Source organism: Pelobates fuscus, chromosome 2, assembly GCF_036172605.1.
Source record: "Pelobates fuscus isolate aPelFus1 chromosome 2, aPelFus1.pri, whole genome shotgun sequence".
Lineage (NCBI taxonomy): Eukaryota > Metazoa > Chordata > Amphibia > Anura > Pelobatidae > Pelobates > Pelobates fuscus.
In genome coordinates, this window is record NC_086318.1 from 129,896,415 (window position 1) to 129,913,467 (window position 17,053).

The window sequence follows — 17,053 nt, forward strand, 5'->3', positions numbered from 1 at the left end:
GGGGGCCAGGGCCAGACTGGGAATTCAAAGCAGCCCTGGAAAAAAATGTATGCTAGCTCCATAAGTCGTTGTGCCATGTAATGTGTATGTGTATATATATATGTGTGTATATATATTTATATTTATATATATATATATTACACACATACATATATACAGTTCAATCTTGACTTGCACTCCTGCTTTAATATAATCCCTGTTTCAATACTGGGTGCTAGGCTGTGGTCAGAGGTGGCTCTTTAATTAGATGACTTAGCCGTCCGTCTAAGGCCTCGCTCTGCCTGGGGCCTCGCGGCCTCCTAAATTGCCTAAGGGCAGACTGTGTTGGGTCCTCAGTCAGAATCACCAGGAGATAGTGCGAGGCCCCTCCAGTCTACCCGGCCGGAGAGCGCCAATCTCAGACACAGGTCTGCAGCTCCACAATGTGTAGAGCTGCAGACCATGTGTCTCGTGAGATCTGGCCAATCAGAGCCTTGCCGCGGGTTACCACTGCAATGCTCTGACTGGATATCTTGAGATACATGGTCTGCAGCCCGGATATTATGGCCACCAGACCACCAGGGTAAGGTATTTAATCCCTTACCATCACCCTCCCTTCCTTACAACATTATCACCTCCCCTCACTCCATCAATAACCACCTCCCTCACACCATCAATACCACACTCCTTCACACCATCATCACCCCCCTCACTCCATCAATACCCCCACTACATCAATACCCCCCTCCCTCACACCATCATCACCCTCCTCACTCCATTAATACCCCCACTCCATCAATACCCCCACTCTATCAATACCCCCACTCCATCAATACCCCCTCCCTCACTCCATCAATAACTCCCCTCCCTCACTCTATCATCGCCCCCCCACTCCATCATCACCCCCTCACTCCCCTAACACCAACAATATCCCCCTCCCTCATACCATCATCACCCCCTCACTTCATCAATACCCTCACACCATCAATACCCCCCTCCTTCACACCATTATCACCCCCCTCCCTCACAGCATCAATACCCCCCTCCTTCACACCATCATCATCCCCCTCCCTCAGCTCACTGACACACAAGATCATTAAAACACACATGCTCACTACACACAAGATCACTGACACACACTCACTACACACACACACACACTCACTCACTCACTCACTACGCACACTCACTACACGCACTCATTACAGACACCGTATTTAAACCTGGCACTGGAGTCTGTGGGAGATTAAGTTTTCTCTGGGAGGACATTTTCAAGCCTCTGCCTTCAGCAAGGTTCACTGCTTGAGTGCGGAAGGTGGAGTTTACTTGCGGAGGCAGGGCTTCTGAACAGGGGAGGGGCTTTCATGCTGGGTCGGGGCATAAGTGCAAAAGAAGGTGCTGGGAATCAGGAACAGAGACTCAGTGCTCCCTCCGGCCGTCAGCAGCCTTAATGCAGCCGCACCAGCCCCCCAGCACCTGCCTTCTGAATTCCCTCGGACTGACAGAAGCTGTCACAGTCCAAGGGACTCCGGGAAGATTTCTGGTATCGCAGTGGGCCAGTCCGCCCCTGAAGGGGGCAGTGCAATAATTTGGGGGAGGGAGTGGGCATTGTAATAATTTGAGGGAGGGGGAGTGTATTAATTTGGGGGAGGGAGGGGGACAGTTTATTAATTTGGGGGAAGGAGGGGTCCAGTGTATTAAATTGGGGAAGGGAGTGGGGCAGTGTATTAGAGAGGTGGGGGGGCAGTGTGTTAAATTGGGTGGTGGGAGGGGACAGTGTATTAGAGTGGTAGGAGGGGGTAGTTTGTTAAATTGGGGGTAGGGCAGTGTATTAAATTGGGGGGGGGAGGGGCGGGGCCTAACCGCCGATCAGACTGGTCGCACTAAACGAGAGCTCCAAGCAGAAACCCGCTAAAAAGCAACAATTTGCGGACAAATCAAGCCAAACACTGCTGAATTGGTGCAGCAGAGTATCGGTGACAACCCGAGACTCAACCGGGTGGATTTCCGAGCCCGGGAAAGCATCCTGAGACTGACCACGAGTTAAGGCCTACCTGCGGACGCAAGCCCTCACCACCCAGGCCCCCACGCCTCGTGGCAAGCAGGCCTCAGAGTACCAGAGCAGCCCCCAGGCCAAAGAGGACAGGGAAGAAGAAGAGAGCACGCCTGACAGCCAAATCCTGCCCTAAATGGCCCAACGTCCACCACCGCCTTTCTGGAACGAGAGCCCGAAGCGGGACAACCCGGGTGCTTAACCCTCACCCCCAGCAGGGGCAGCCGCAAGCACAAGTGGTGACAGCATCCCACCAAGAGCACGCTCATGGCGGCATGAGAAACCGGAGCAGAGGGGCTCGGACAGAGGCCCCCAAGATAACCGGGGCTGGAGGAGTGGCCAAGCGGAGACATTCCAGGACCATACCCAACTCGGATGGTCAGAGGACTCTTGCAACACTGGGTCGCTGACCCTCCACTCAGGGGCATCGGCTGAAGGAGCCTAAGACACCACATGAGCCTACCCCCAGCCATGCCTATTTCTTTGAACTGCCTGATGTTTTATGTTTTCATTTAATTTGCTTGCCCTAATGTTTTTCATACAGTTAGACCATCAATCAGCTAAGTCCTTATTGGCCTGTACCTAGACACAAACCACAGTTTAGCATAACTAACTACACTCTAGGATCTGCCCCCACCGTTTCTGCTGTAGCACCACATCAGCACCTTTATTGATACACCATACCCACTCAGTGGCACATGCATCGTATGCACCATATGCAGTTTTATCACATAGCATCATAACTTTTCCAGCTACACCCGCTGACAAAATTTGTAAGCGTTAGTCAACTGTTATACATGTTTAACAACAGTCAGTTGATAAGCCATACAACAGCGCTAGCACGCACACTGACGCTCAGCAAACTACTGTTTTTTTGTCTTTTATTACAAAAATGTGCACAGTTATTCATGCAACTGGAATTCTTTGTCTCCAAAACTCTAGCAACAGCTGTTGTGGCATTGCTAACCTAAATTTTATATGTATCATCTATGCACATAAAATAAAGAATAATAAAAAAAAAAAAAAAGGGGGACGGAGGGAGCAGTTAATTAAATTGCGGGAGGGAAGGCAGTGTATTAAATTAGAGTGGAGGGAGAAGGCAGTGTATTAGATTAAGGGGCAGTGTATTAGATTGGGTAGAGGGGGCAGTGTACTAGAGTGGAGGGAGGGGTCAGGTGTGTTAGATTTGGGGGCAAAGAATTGGATTTGTGGGCATTGTATTAGAATGGGGGGAGGGGCAGTGTATTAGATTGAGTCTGCACGGAGGAGCTGAACACTCCCCATGGAGATGCTGATTGGCCATGCAGCTTTTTGCCACACATGTACAATAGCCTCCTAATGCTTTCCTATGTGAAACCATTGGATTGGCTGAGATCATCAAGTTTGATGATCTCAGCAAAGTGAAGAACACACACATAAGACTTTAAAATCAACAAGATAACGTCATTTGTTTTTTACAGCTGTGCAACAGCATACATTCACCATTTCAGTCCCATTACCAAACTTTTCTTAATATATCAAGGTAGTTTGACTGAAACATTGGTTATATGCAATTGCACGTCTCCAGGGCCAGATTAAGAGCCCAGTGGGCCTGGTGCTGACCATTACAATGGGCCTAATTACAAAATCTTATCGACCAAAAACACTAAAACAGTCCTACCTCCCAAGTCATGTATCTGATGGAGATGGTGCTGGAGGGAAACTCATAGGATGCGGCTATGAGAAAACACATACCCTATGCTAATCTCACACTTTAATCCTTCAAACAAATCCATACCCCCTAACAGCAGTGTCCAGTAAAACAGGAAGTCTATGGACGGGGAAAAAGGGTGGGCCATTGAAGCAAGTCACATAACCAGAACTGCTGAAAGGGGCAAACATACCCAAAAAGAGGGCATGTCTGTGTACCCATGTCTCACAGTCCCTTAGTGTCTGTGTCCCCATGTCTCCCAGTGTCCCCATGTCACTAGGGGACATTGAGAGACATTGGGACACTGGGGGACATGGGGACTGAGATTTTTTGATTTTATACTAGGGGACACTGAGACACTTGGGGGCACTGTAAGACATGGGGACACTGGGAGACTAGGGGACTCTGGGAGACTAGGGGACACTGAGACACTACGGACACTGAGAGATACCAGGGACACTGGGAGACATGGGGTACTGAGACATTGTGACACATAGGGGACACTGTGATACATAGGGGACACTGGAGACTTGATAAAGACCTGGGTACAGGTCGAAACGTTGTGGTGTCGAATAAACCTGCTTAAATCTATCACAGTGAGTGCCTGAGATTTTTTATTTTATACTAGGGGACACTGAGACACTGGGAGACATGGGGACACTGGGAGACTAGGGGACTTTGGGAGACTAGGAAATACTGAGACACTAGGGACACTGGCACTCTACAGACACTGAGAGACACTGGGAGACATGGGGACACTGAGATACTAGGGACACACTGTCCCAGTGTACCCATGTCTCGCAGTGTCCCCTAGTGTTTGTATCCCTATGTCTCCCAGTGTCCCTTAGAGTCTGTGTCCCCATGTCTCCCAGTGTCTCCAATTCACTAGAACCCTAGGGGACACTTAGAGACATTGGGACAATGTGAAACATGGGGACACTGAGACGCTAGGGCACACTGGTAGAGACATTGGGACACTAAGATACATGGAGACTCTGGGAGACTAGGGGACTCTGGGAGACTAGGTAAATATACACTATGGACAAAATACTACTTCCGAGAAATACCTGGCAACCCTAAGAGTAGTGTGTAATGTTTTTTTTGTTTTTGTTTTTTAAATCAATGGGCCTATTCCATGGGCTTGGGCCTGGAGCTGCAGCTCTATTAGCCCCTATGCGGCCCTGCACGTCTCCTTAAAATAAAAAAAAGCTATTTTGTTTACTTTGAAGCCCTATGACCATGAGGACATCCAGTATCAGTTAGGCAACTTTTTTTTATACTGTCCTAAATAAACCTATGTTTCTATGAAAACTTACGTTTTTGTTTTTTTGCAGTCCACATGAACTTAAACCTTGTTTATATGGCCTGTGTTAGCCTTTGAGTTTGACATGCATGCTTTATATCATAATGTATATGACATCATGACATTACTAAAAACTGTGGAAAGGACCTTCATTGAATGTGAATCCTGATCCTGATGAAAGTCCAGAATTGGACTGAAACGTTAATACTGTAAACTGACCAAAGTTTTTGGAAATAAATTTTGATTGAAAGTAAGTCCTTGCTCTCGTTTAAGGTTGTTTATATTTCTAATGCTGGAGGTGCATCATGGCAAGAAAATTTCAGTGAAAAGTGAGTGCAGTACCGTGGTTTATATAAATATATATATATATCTAGCCCTGATCCACAGGAACTTAAACCTTGTTTATTTGGCCTGTGTTAGCCTTTGAGTTTGACATGCATGCTTTATATCATAATGTATATGACATCATGACATTACTAAAAACTGTGGAAAGGACCTTCATTGAATGTGAATCCTGATCCTGATGAAAGTCCAGAATTGGACTGAAAAATTAATACTGTAAACTAACCAACGTTTTTGGAAATAAATTTTGATTGAAAGTAAGTCCTTGCTCTCGTTTAAGGTTGTTTATATTTCTAATGCTGGAGGTGCATCATGGCAAGAACATTTCAGTGAAAAGTGAGTGCAGTACCGTGGTTTATATAAATAGATATATATATCTAGCCCTGATCTCCCCACTACAACACCTATCCACCAACACAGCTATCCCCCACTACTGCCCCGATCCCCCTATTATAGCTCTTACCTCACCAGCCACATATCTCCATCACAGTTTCCACCCCCCCACCCCCCACTGCTGCCTCTGTCTCCAACACAACCCTAACCACCATCACATCCTCTACCCCCCCTGGCCCTGCTGCTTACCATGACCTTGGACATGCTACATCTGATGATCTCCTTGTTGTGGAAGTCAGTTTATACAGGGTGTCAAGTCATGTTCTTTGTTAATATGTACTCAATTATATTCCAGCTGATAATGTTTGGCAGCAGTTTATCTGCATCCGAAAACCCTTTTATCGCTTCAAGCCAATTTAAAGGGACACTATAGTCACCAGAACAACTACAGGTTATTGAATTTGTTCTGGTGAGTAGAATCATTACCTTCAGGCTTTTTTTTCCTGATAGTTATTGTTACGGTACACCCAGGTATAAGATAGGTTAACACCGCTAAGGACGTTTACCTTCTGAATGGAGAAGCAGCTAACGAACGCTCCAATTAGCCGAACAGGAACCATATGAAATACTTCACAATCCAAACAGCCGAACGGGAAACCATACGAATATAAATCCCCCCAATGGCAAGACAAAACTCCGTATTGAGGGTCAATCAGTGGTTTTAATGGGGCTACCTGCCCGATATTTATGCAGGTCTTCTGCTAGGTGGACACTCCCATAGGGGACCTGGTGGAAAACTGTGACAAAAATGACAAAGTAACCAATCACAGAATTACAGGTATAAACACTCCCCTTTTACTGTACAGAACCCCCTCTCTATCCTGGAGATAATTGGGAAGTAATTCAATTATCTTCCAGGATAGAGGCAAAACTCCATTTTACATATGGCAGAAAAAACACATAAAAATATATAACTTACAAACTACCGAATGCACTAGGTACAATTAACATATCCACAGATAGCTTAGATCTGAGCGCACATTATTACCGAATGGCGCTCAGATAACATACATACAGTTCAATCACCATGGAGCCAAAGTCTTTCGCATAGTCTTTCATTATACGAATGGGCTCCATGGCATAGCTATCTGGGGTAAGTCCATTCTTGCAGAAAAAGTACCGAATGGGTCGGTGTTCGTATGCTGGATGAACAGAGAAAGGGAGGTCGGCGGCTTCAGCGGTGTTCGTGAGAAAAAGTGTCAGTTTTTAGTTCCATGAAATCGTCGACGAACACCGCTGGGCATTCGTAATTCCAAGATGGCCGCTGGCTTGTGGTCGGCAAACGAACAACGTCCACCGAGCCGACATTCGACAATTAGGAAGTGTCTGCGGTTAACCACAATGATCTGATGGGGCCAAGAGGTTAACAAGCAGCACACTTCCTTGCTGAGTGGCCGGCCGTTCGGCAGTTATACGGTAAAAGAGCAAATAAACGTAGGGGCTGTACGGACAGGGGAAAAAGCCGAACAAACAGACGAATGGAGGGAAAATAAAAGTAATTCACAGACAGATGGGTCTGTCACAGTTATATCCTGTGAGTTTTCCTACAGCACCACCTAAATCAGATACATGACGCTTGGGAGGTATAACTGTTTTAGCGTTTTCTGTTGGTAAGATCATAATCATAGTTGTCAGCACGAGGCCCAATGGGCTTTTAATCTGGCCCTGTAGCTGGATAACAGTATCACATGGTAGTGGGGGGGGGGAGGGGGGAGGAGGAAAGAGGAGGACTGGAGGTAGTGAAGAGGAAAGGTTTAGCTAGTCCTGATCTTGTGCAACCTAACAGATTTGCCCAGATTGAAGATATTGGGAGCATGAGCTCAGGAGTAGTTGTACTAAAGGAAGCTTCTAAAAGCTGTGAGAATAGTTCAGGTGAGGTTGAGAATGTAAGTAAGACTAAACAGGTTGTGGTGGTAGGGTACTCTATTATTAGGAGAGTAGATAAGGTAATCTGCTGCTCTGAGCGTCTCAGCCAAACATTTTTCTGTGTCCTTGGGTGCTCAGGTTCGGCATGTTGCTGTCTGAGTGGGTGGATTATTGGGAGGGACTGGGATGACCCAATTGTCACTGTCACTTCTTCATTTATAGTACAACCACAAAGTTACTTATTGGTTCTACTAAGTTTTAAAAAAAATATCTTTCCATGATTATTTTTTAATTTACATACTTTGCTAGCCAGTATGTAAATTAGTTAACTTTGACAATGCCATATGCATGACGCATGCCAGCGATGAATTCTGAATTTGAATTCAGACTTTCACTGTTAGATGTCTGAGCATGCATGTACATGTGTGATCATCATCGAGCAGTGAGTTAAGTAAATTTTTTCTTATCTTTATTCACCCCAGTATATGCTGTGATGAGGGGTGAAGAAATTAGGAATGGTCCATATTCTGGAAATGATATATCCTTTTTAACTCGATTTACAGTGTGACATTGACAAAATTTCTCTATGATATAAACAATATTATTAAGTTACATTGTGACAGACACAGACATACACATTGCAATATTATTTATAGTAAGCTCTGTAGGCAATACAAGTAATGCTACTATGTGTCCTGTCATGTTTACAATGTCACTGCTATGTATATATTGAAACAGAAATGTTCACTTACTTTTACATTTGTCATATTGATCTGTTATATATTTAGCAGTAATTGTCATGTAATTTCATGTGTGCTACATGTCACTAAACATCAAATTTTAGTGAACCACATTGGCTAAAATAGCCAAAATATTACTAAAACAGAATAGGAGAATGTTTCTCAAATCAGTACTTTTTGCTTACGTTTTCGAATGTTGTTTCAACTCACCGTAAAGGAACACTATAGTGTTAGTAATATAAACATGTATTCCTGATGCTATAGTGTTATATTATCTTTTTAGGTTCAGCTTCCCTCCCAATAATAAACAAAAGCATTTTACTTTCTGTCCCCAGCGGTACGGTCAACCTGGAAGTATTGGTGGGTAAGTGCGCATGCAAGGCAATCGCAGCATTGCAACCAATCAGCATCTATTCACAGAGATGCATTCACTCAGCGTCGAGACATTGAATGTCAGTCTTGCAATATTTGCAGGATCTCTTCCAGGAGGTCCCTCTAGTGGCTGTCAGGGTGACAGCCGCTAGCGGTGGCATTGTAAAAGCTGCCTTTTCTCAGCCTGCAGGGACAGTCTTTTTGCCCAAAACTAGTACATTAAGGCTGTTGTAGCACTGGTGCCTTTAGTGTCCCTTTAACTCAATGGTTAGTGAGTAAACCCCAGTGTGTTTCTCCTCATTGGTATTAGACCATCAGCTTACTGCTTTAATATATTTTATTTGTAAGTAAAAATAAAACCTAACTTTTAACTTGTATTGCATTTTCCTGGAATTTAACAAGATATAACATTGAGTAACACACCTGTATAATCACATTCATAATAAACAATATAATAGCACGTCAGATGCAGGCAAACACAATATTTCCTTTCTGAGACAAGATTACTTTTGTGATGTAAAAATGGTGCACTGTTACAAGCTCCTAACAAGAACTGCTAATAAAATGCAATTTATGAATGTGTTCATGATGTAATCTGCATTATTCAGTCTTTTTTTCCGCTAGCAATGCTTGCAGTTGTTTGTTATATACTGGAAAAAGATACAAATTTTCCCGTCACCGGTCTCTTCAAATTTATAGAATGCTACCCAGTGTGTTTGGAATGTCACAATAAAGAACGTTCTTCCTGATATGTTTAGTGTTGTGTGTGTGTTTAATTACAGGATTGCCAAAGAGAACACAAATTCTGTGGACAGGATGTTTGAACTTTTCGAATTGTGTTAATTATCTCATTTCACTTGTTGTAAAGTATTAACGCTTTTGACATTGTTTCTTCCACAGTTCTGTAACTCAGAGCGCAGATTTTTGGCTATATAAAATGAAAGTGCTATGAAAATGTAATTGCTAAAGGTTACTCAACAATGACAATGAAATCCTTTCAAGTCTCAATTCAATGAGACATTCTCTTTTCTGTTATATTTATATGAAATATCTAATAAATTACATTTACAACTAGGTTAGACAAAGCAAAACCTGGGCAAACATTGCATGTGTTTTATTTCTCCCCTTCTCTGTTTGCCTTCTCTATGTTGACTGTCAGTTGCAAAGGACAGAGCTAATAATGATGATTGACATTGAGCTAAGATGGAGGCGTTGATTGCTACATTTCATTTTATTTTTCACACCTCACAAATCTTTGTTGGTTAAATATAGGTGATGCAAACTGTGTGGCTGCACAGGGCGCCATGGGCGCAGGGAGCCGCATGCGGCCCACACAGCTCACTCATGGCCAGGTCGGGATTATTAAAAAAGAAAAAAGAAAAGAAAAATATTGCGGTGGGGCGGGGCTTTCTGTGCAGCAGAGGCGGAGCTAAACTGACGGAGGGGCGGAGCTAAAAGTGCCAGGTAACTGCTGCAGGGGAAGCAGGAAGGAGTCCCTGCTTCCCCAACAACCAGTCTACAGGAGCTGCACTGCCTCCACTCCTCCATAATGAACAGAGGTAACTAAGTGTGGCTGTCTGTCTGTGTGTTTGACTGTCTGCCTGTGTGTCTATGTGACTGTCTGCCCGTGTGTCTATGTGACTGTCTGCCTGTGTGTGTCTATGTGACTGTCTGCCTGTGTGTGTTTGTGTTTGTTTGTGTGAGACTGCCTGTGTGTGTGTCTGTGTGTATGTCTGTCTGCCTGTGTGTGTGTGTGTGTGACTGTCTGCCTGTGTGTGTGAATGTCTGCCTGTGTGTGCTTGTGTGGCTGTCTGCCTCTGTGTGTGTGGATGTCTTCCTGTGTGTGTATGGCTGTCTGCCTCTGTGTGTTTGTGGCTGTCTGCCTGTGTGTATGTGTGTGGCTGTCTGTGTGTGACTGCCTGCCTGTGTGTGTGGCTGTCTGCCTGTGTGTATGTGTGTGGCTGTCTGTGTGTGACTGTCCCCCTGTGAGTTTGTGTGTGTTTGTGGCTGTCTGCCTGTGTATATGTGTGGATGTCTGTGTGTGTGGCCGTCTGCCTGTGTGTGTATTTGTGTGGCTGTCTGCCTGTGTATGTGTGTGTGTGTGTATGTGTGTGTGGCTGTCTGCCTGTAATTGTCTGTGAGTGTGTTTATCTGCCTGTACCTGTGTGTTTCTGCCTGATCCTGTGTATGTGACTATCTGCCTGCGACTGTGTGTATGTGGTGGATTTGACAGTGTATATGTATAACTGTTTGCACCTGACTGTGGGACTGTGTGCACATAACTCTACAAAAATATACACCTGCATTCACACATATGCCTAAATGTATATTTTTATCTGAATTAAATACCCATCACACACAGCCAATAATCCCAGCACAAATATCACATGCAACCAATACACGCATATCACACACAGTTAATACACCCATTACAAACACCCATTACAACATATAGCATACATGTCACACACAGTCATCACATATATCACATACACAGACATCACAAACATTACATCATATTATAGTATATAGATGTATTACAGTGCAGCTCTGGTATTTAAAATGCACATTACTCTGTGTTTTATAGTTAGGGAGCTCGGGGATACACTCATAGACACATCACTTAAGAGTTGTATTGTTGTGTAGTGTATGATCTTGTCACAGAGCTCCACATTACTGGGAGTTTTATTGTGATAAATGGAGAAGTAGCGCATTACTACAAACTTTTATTCCAAAGAGGTCAAGGTAAATAAGTATTATCCAGAGCTCCAAAGCAAAACCACTATCAATATTATGTGACATACTTAGTCTGCTCCTCTGTAATGTAGGGGAAGCAGTCTGGCACTTCTGGTCTGCACTTCTTTTGGCTACAGACCATAAGTAGCTATTGTAACGGACCGTTTCAGCATACAAGGGGAAAAATCCGTTTAGGCGATAATCCCCTTTTCTGGATACAGGCACAGCTACTGCAGAACATCACACTCCCGATCTGGATACGAAATAACACTCCGAACTGGAACAGCTGAACAAGAAAAGCATACAATCGGCTTACACTCTTGGCAGTCAGCTTACAATCCAATCCCCCCCAAGAACGAGACGACACTTCATTTTGAGGGTTAAGCAGGAACTCTAGACTGGGACACCCAGTCTGGCTTTTATTTCCAACTCACACATACAGGCCACACCCAGGGGGAGGCATAAAAGAACCAATGACATAGATGTTACCTCCCACACATCCCCTCCCCTTAGTGTGACACATAATCCCATTATGCATACAGAGTAAAATATACTTTTACACAACTTTCATAACTTTAAAACCATACATCACATTCACATAAAAATCCATATCCACAATCAATCCATTCAGGGGAACAACATATTAAAAAATGGCATGAATCCGACCAGGGGTTTAAAAGTTACTAAAAGTATCTTTTATTCCCCCTGGCTCAAACAGTAAAAGTAAAACATCCCCACAATGCATCCTGGCTTCCTCCCTTCTGCCCTGGAGATAATTGGAGAAGAAATCTAATTATCCAGGCCTAGAGGCAGACTCCATTAACCACATGGTTGCAAAAAGACAGTAAAAGACATAAACTTACATACTGATACATTTAACACATAAAACACACATTTCTACATATCCCCAGTTTAACTGAACACATAAATACCTACATAATATTTAAGACAGTATTACTGTGATATGTTACAAAGTCTTAAAGGGACATTAGTCCCAAAAGTCCCAATATGTCCATTGCTGATTTTAAAGGGCCAGTAGCAGCAATATAAATTATTACATGCCCAAATATAGTGTTTATAGAGCAATATGTCCATGGGCCGTAGTCGCAGGGCAGGAGGCTAGCAGCCAGGCCTCTCCAGTTCCCAGTGGCGAAGCTGGTTTCGCCACATTTCTCCCCTTTGCCAATTAGACTAACAGGGTACCTGACTTTCTGCCGGTCAGTGCCCTGGTTAGTCCAGCAACCCACCCACAAAACAGAAATAACCGAGCAGCCCACCCACACTAACCGGTTACTACATCTGGGGGAGGAAGGATTTTGTCCAAGTTCTGGTGTTTCACCACTGCTGGGTGGGAGACGGGTAGGCTGCCTTGGTGGGTTGCTGAGGGGGCAGAGACCAGCGGTACTCTGTCCTGTGGCCAGCACTACCACGGGAGTAGTCTGGTGGGCGTCGGGTTGCTGGAGACTGGCTGTCTCCCCTTTAGGTGCGCAGCTCGACTGCCGGAGGGGGAGACCGACTGTCTCCCCTTTGGATCCATCACACTGAGGCTGGGGAACAGGACCGACCGTCCCTATCCCTTGTGCTGTAAGTGCAGAGACTACGGTCCCATCTGCACAGTTGTGGGGCTTAACATCTCCCCTTGGTGGGTTAGGCTGCCGCTGGAGAGAGGGTGTAACAAGTTCCTCTCTCTGGACGGTAAACTGCCGCTGGGGAGGGGGTTTAGCAGGCTCCTCTCCCTGCCACTCTCTCTGCTGGTGGAAAGGGGGACCAGCTGTCTCCCCTTTCATTCTCTTGTCCGGCTGCTGGGGTGCGAGACCGACTGTCTCTGCTCCCTGCAGGACACACTGCCGCTGGGGAGGATGGACGACACCATCAGCTCCCTGGGGCACACACTGCCGCTGGGGAGGGAGGACGCTGCTCTCCTCTCCCTTCGCTTCACACTGCCGTCTTGGCCTCTCACTTTGCTGCTGGGGGGCAGGAACAACAACCTCTGCCCCCTGTAACTCAGCCTGCTGCTGGGGAGGAAGGACGACACCTTCATCTCCCTGGGACCCACACTGCCGCTGGGGAGGAAGGACGGCACCTTCAGCTCCCTGAGGTACAATCTGCCGCTGGGGAGGAAGGACGACACCTTCATCTCCCTGGGGTTGCTCACAGGACCAGTCTAGGAGCTCTGTTACCTCGGGTACTGCTGGTTGCTGTTGGGCGGGAGGACCGGTTGTCTCTTCCCAGGCCTCATTGATGAGTCGCAGGTAATCCCCCTCCAGGTTCCATTCCTCGGTGACCAAATATCGTAGGTCTGCCTCGAGGTCCATAGCGCCAAAGAGACCCAGCATGTTCTCTCGGATGCCGTACAGGTCCCAAAAACGAGAGCCGGTATCTTCCCCAAAGTCCTCGTCACCACTATTATCCCAAAATAGACCGGGGCCAGTGTAATCTCCGCCTTCTGGGAACTCATACTCTGCCATCCTGGGAACACACTGAGCCGCGTACCACTGTAGCGCCTGGTACGCGTCGTCGAGCGTCAGTTCTGCGTATACTAGAATCTCGAGTCTAGTCACCCACTTTTCTGTGGTCTGTTTTCTCAGGAGGAACATCCGCTCTGCCATTCTCGCCAGGATTCGCTGCCTTCTGCTGCGGCGCTGATCCCCTCGTGAATACTGTACTTCTCCTATGGCTATGTCCCACAATTCGTCTCTGGCCCTCTGTCTGTACATCAACAGGTGTTCCTCTGGGACTACTCCAGACCCCAGGCGTACGTAACTGTACACTTTATCCTGAAGCTTCTCCTCCATTTTCTGAGTTCCTTTGTAGATAGGGTCGCTGTACGGATACTAACGTTGCCCTCAATTTGTAATCCAGAAATGGTGTTGTCTGTAGCTGTCCCTCTGGTTGTAGGAACGATCCCGCCGCTTGCCACCAATTGTAACGGACCGTTTCAGCATACAAGGGGAAAAATCCGTTTAGGCGATAATCCCCTTTTCTGGATACAGGCACAGCTACTGCAGAACATCACACTCCCGATCTGGATACGAAATAACACTCCGAACTGGAACAGCTGAACAAGAAAAGCATACAATCGGCTTACACTCTTGGCAGTCAGCTTACAATCCAATCCCCCCCAAGAACGAGACGACACTTCATTTTGAGGGTTAAGCAGGAACTCTAGACTGGGACACCCAGTCTGGCTTTTATTTCCAACTCACACATACAGGCCACACCCAGGGGGAGGCATAAAAGAACCAATGACATAGATGTTACCTCCCACACATCCCCTCCCCTTAGTGTGACACATAATCCCATTATGCATACAGAGTAAAATATACTTTTACACAACTTTCATAACTTTAAAACCATACATCACATTCACATAAAAATCCATATCCACAATCAATCCATTCAGGGGAACAACATATTAAAAAAATGGCATGAATCCGACCAGGGGTTTAAAAGTTACTAAAAGTATCTTTTATTCCCCCTGGCTCAAACAGTAAAAGTAAAACATCCCCACAATGCATCCTGGCTTCCTCCCTTCTGCCCTGGAGATAATTGGAGAAGAAATCTAATTATCCAGGCCTAGAGGCAGACTCCATTAACCACATGGTTGCAAAAAGACAGTAAAAGACATAAACTTACATACTGATACATTTAACACATAAAACACACATTTCTACATATCCCCAGTTTAACTGAACACATAAATACCTACATAATATTTAAGACAGTATTACTGTGATATGTTACAAAGTCTTAAAGGGACATTAGTCCCAAAAGTCCCAATATGTCCATTGCTGATTTTAAAGGGCCAGTAGCAGCAATATAAATTATTACATGCCCAAATATAGTGTTTATAGAGCAATATGTCCATGGGCCGTAGTCGCAGGGCAGGAGGCTAGCAGCCAGGCCTCTCCAGTTCCCAGTGGCGAAGCTGGTTTCGCCACAGCTATCTTCCTAGCTAATCAGAGCGCTGCCGCAGATTGCCCCAGGACACTGCAAGTCCCTAAGCTTGTGAGACAGTTACGCATGGTCTGTACTCAGTGGAGGGGCAGATCAGATTTAGATCAGCATGCCGCTCTCCCAACTAGGTAACAACAGGAAAGAGGGAATGAATATTTGTTTTTAAATCATTATTAATTGAATAAATCCCCTATACAATCACTACACTCCTATACACACACACTATACATGGATGACACGGGGGGGGGAGCAAGGGGAATGGGGGGGTGCTGTGAAGATTTTTCGCACAGGGCGCCTAAAGGCCTAAGGTCGGCCCTGGCTGTATCTCTCGTGCAGAGGGAACTTGCTGGCATGTCGGATCTGGACTGCCCGGACGGGTGGGACCAGTCTGCTATGCTTTAGATATGTTCTCTCTGTAATGGCACAAGTGAGCAAAAACTAATTTGAGACCTGAGCGGGGATGTACCGAAGGGCAAGCTACTGAGTCTCTCTAAGCTTTTGTCTGTTCTCAGAGTTCTCATCCTTTCTTGTTTAGTTTTTTTTTTTTTTTAATTCTTTATTTTATTTGTGCATATATCAATCACATCAGGTTTACAATGCCACAAAAGCTAGGGTAAGCAGTTTTGCTAACATGGTATTACATGAGTTGGGCATTAGAGGTTACTGCACATTTTTTTATATATTAATGTTGCTTGTCAAGGAATTTCTTCTATTCTGCTTAACAGGAAAGGTAAAGTATGAGATTAGATAGAGCATAGTAGCATACATTTATCACTAGAGATTGAAGCATTGCTATTGCAGAGTATGCGCAGGTAATAGGTAAATACTGTGAGGTATATTATAAGAGTAGTATACAAGCGAGGTATGCCACCTTGAGTGAATTTAGTAGCAGGTGCTAGTGTGAAGATATTTGGGACAACTGGCCCAGACAGCAGATAAATTACACGTTCAGCAGAAATGTCAATCTTAGCATACGATTAGGGGAAGAAGGGATGATTTCTCCTGGCTGTGTGTGATGTGAGTGTGAGTTAGATGACCCTCTGTGCACTCAGCCTATGCCCGTCATGGGCAGGGTACAATACCAGGTAATGGGATAAATTAGGAGGCGTAGTGACCCAGACAAAATCGATGCAGTGTCCATGTTATATGGTTTCTTCTTCAATAACCTCTGCTCTCCTCTCCCTGCTTAATCCTGCTTGATATTCCAGCTACCGGCTCTATAGGCACCCCTTGCTGATGCAGGCCTGCGCTTCCCGCCTTCCGTGGTCCGCCGACCCGGTCTTCTCTGCCATTTTTGCACTGTCTTTGTGCCACGCCAAGTTTGAGGCTGCCGGAGATGGGTGATCCCGCAAGGTTTGTAGGTCGGGTACCAGTTGTTGGAGGGACAGCATTTTCCCCCAAAAGTCGGTAAGAAGTTTGTCCAGGAAGGACAGTGTTCTGGACATTACATCTCCATAGCCAGGCGTGGGGTCCGCAGCATCTGCCATATTAGGTCTACCATGTGGGGTATCATTGCCGTCTGAGTCAGGTTCGCACAGCCCTGGTAAAGTGAGTGAGCCTCCAGGGTTGGGACCGGGATCTCCCCCGCCGGTCCATAGGGGGGGGTAGCAGGGCACCATCAA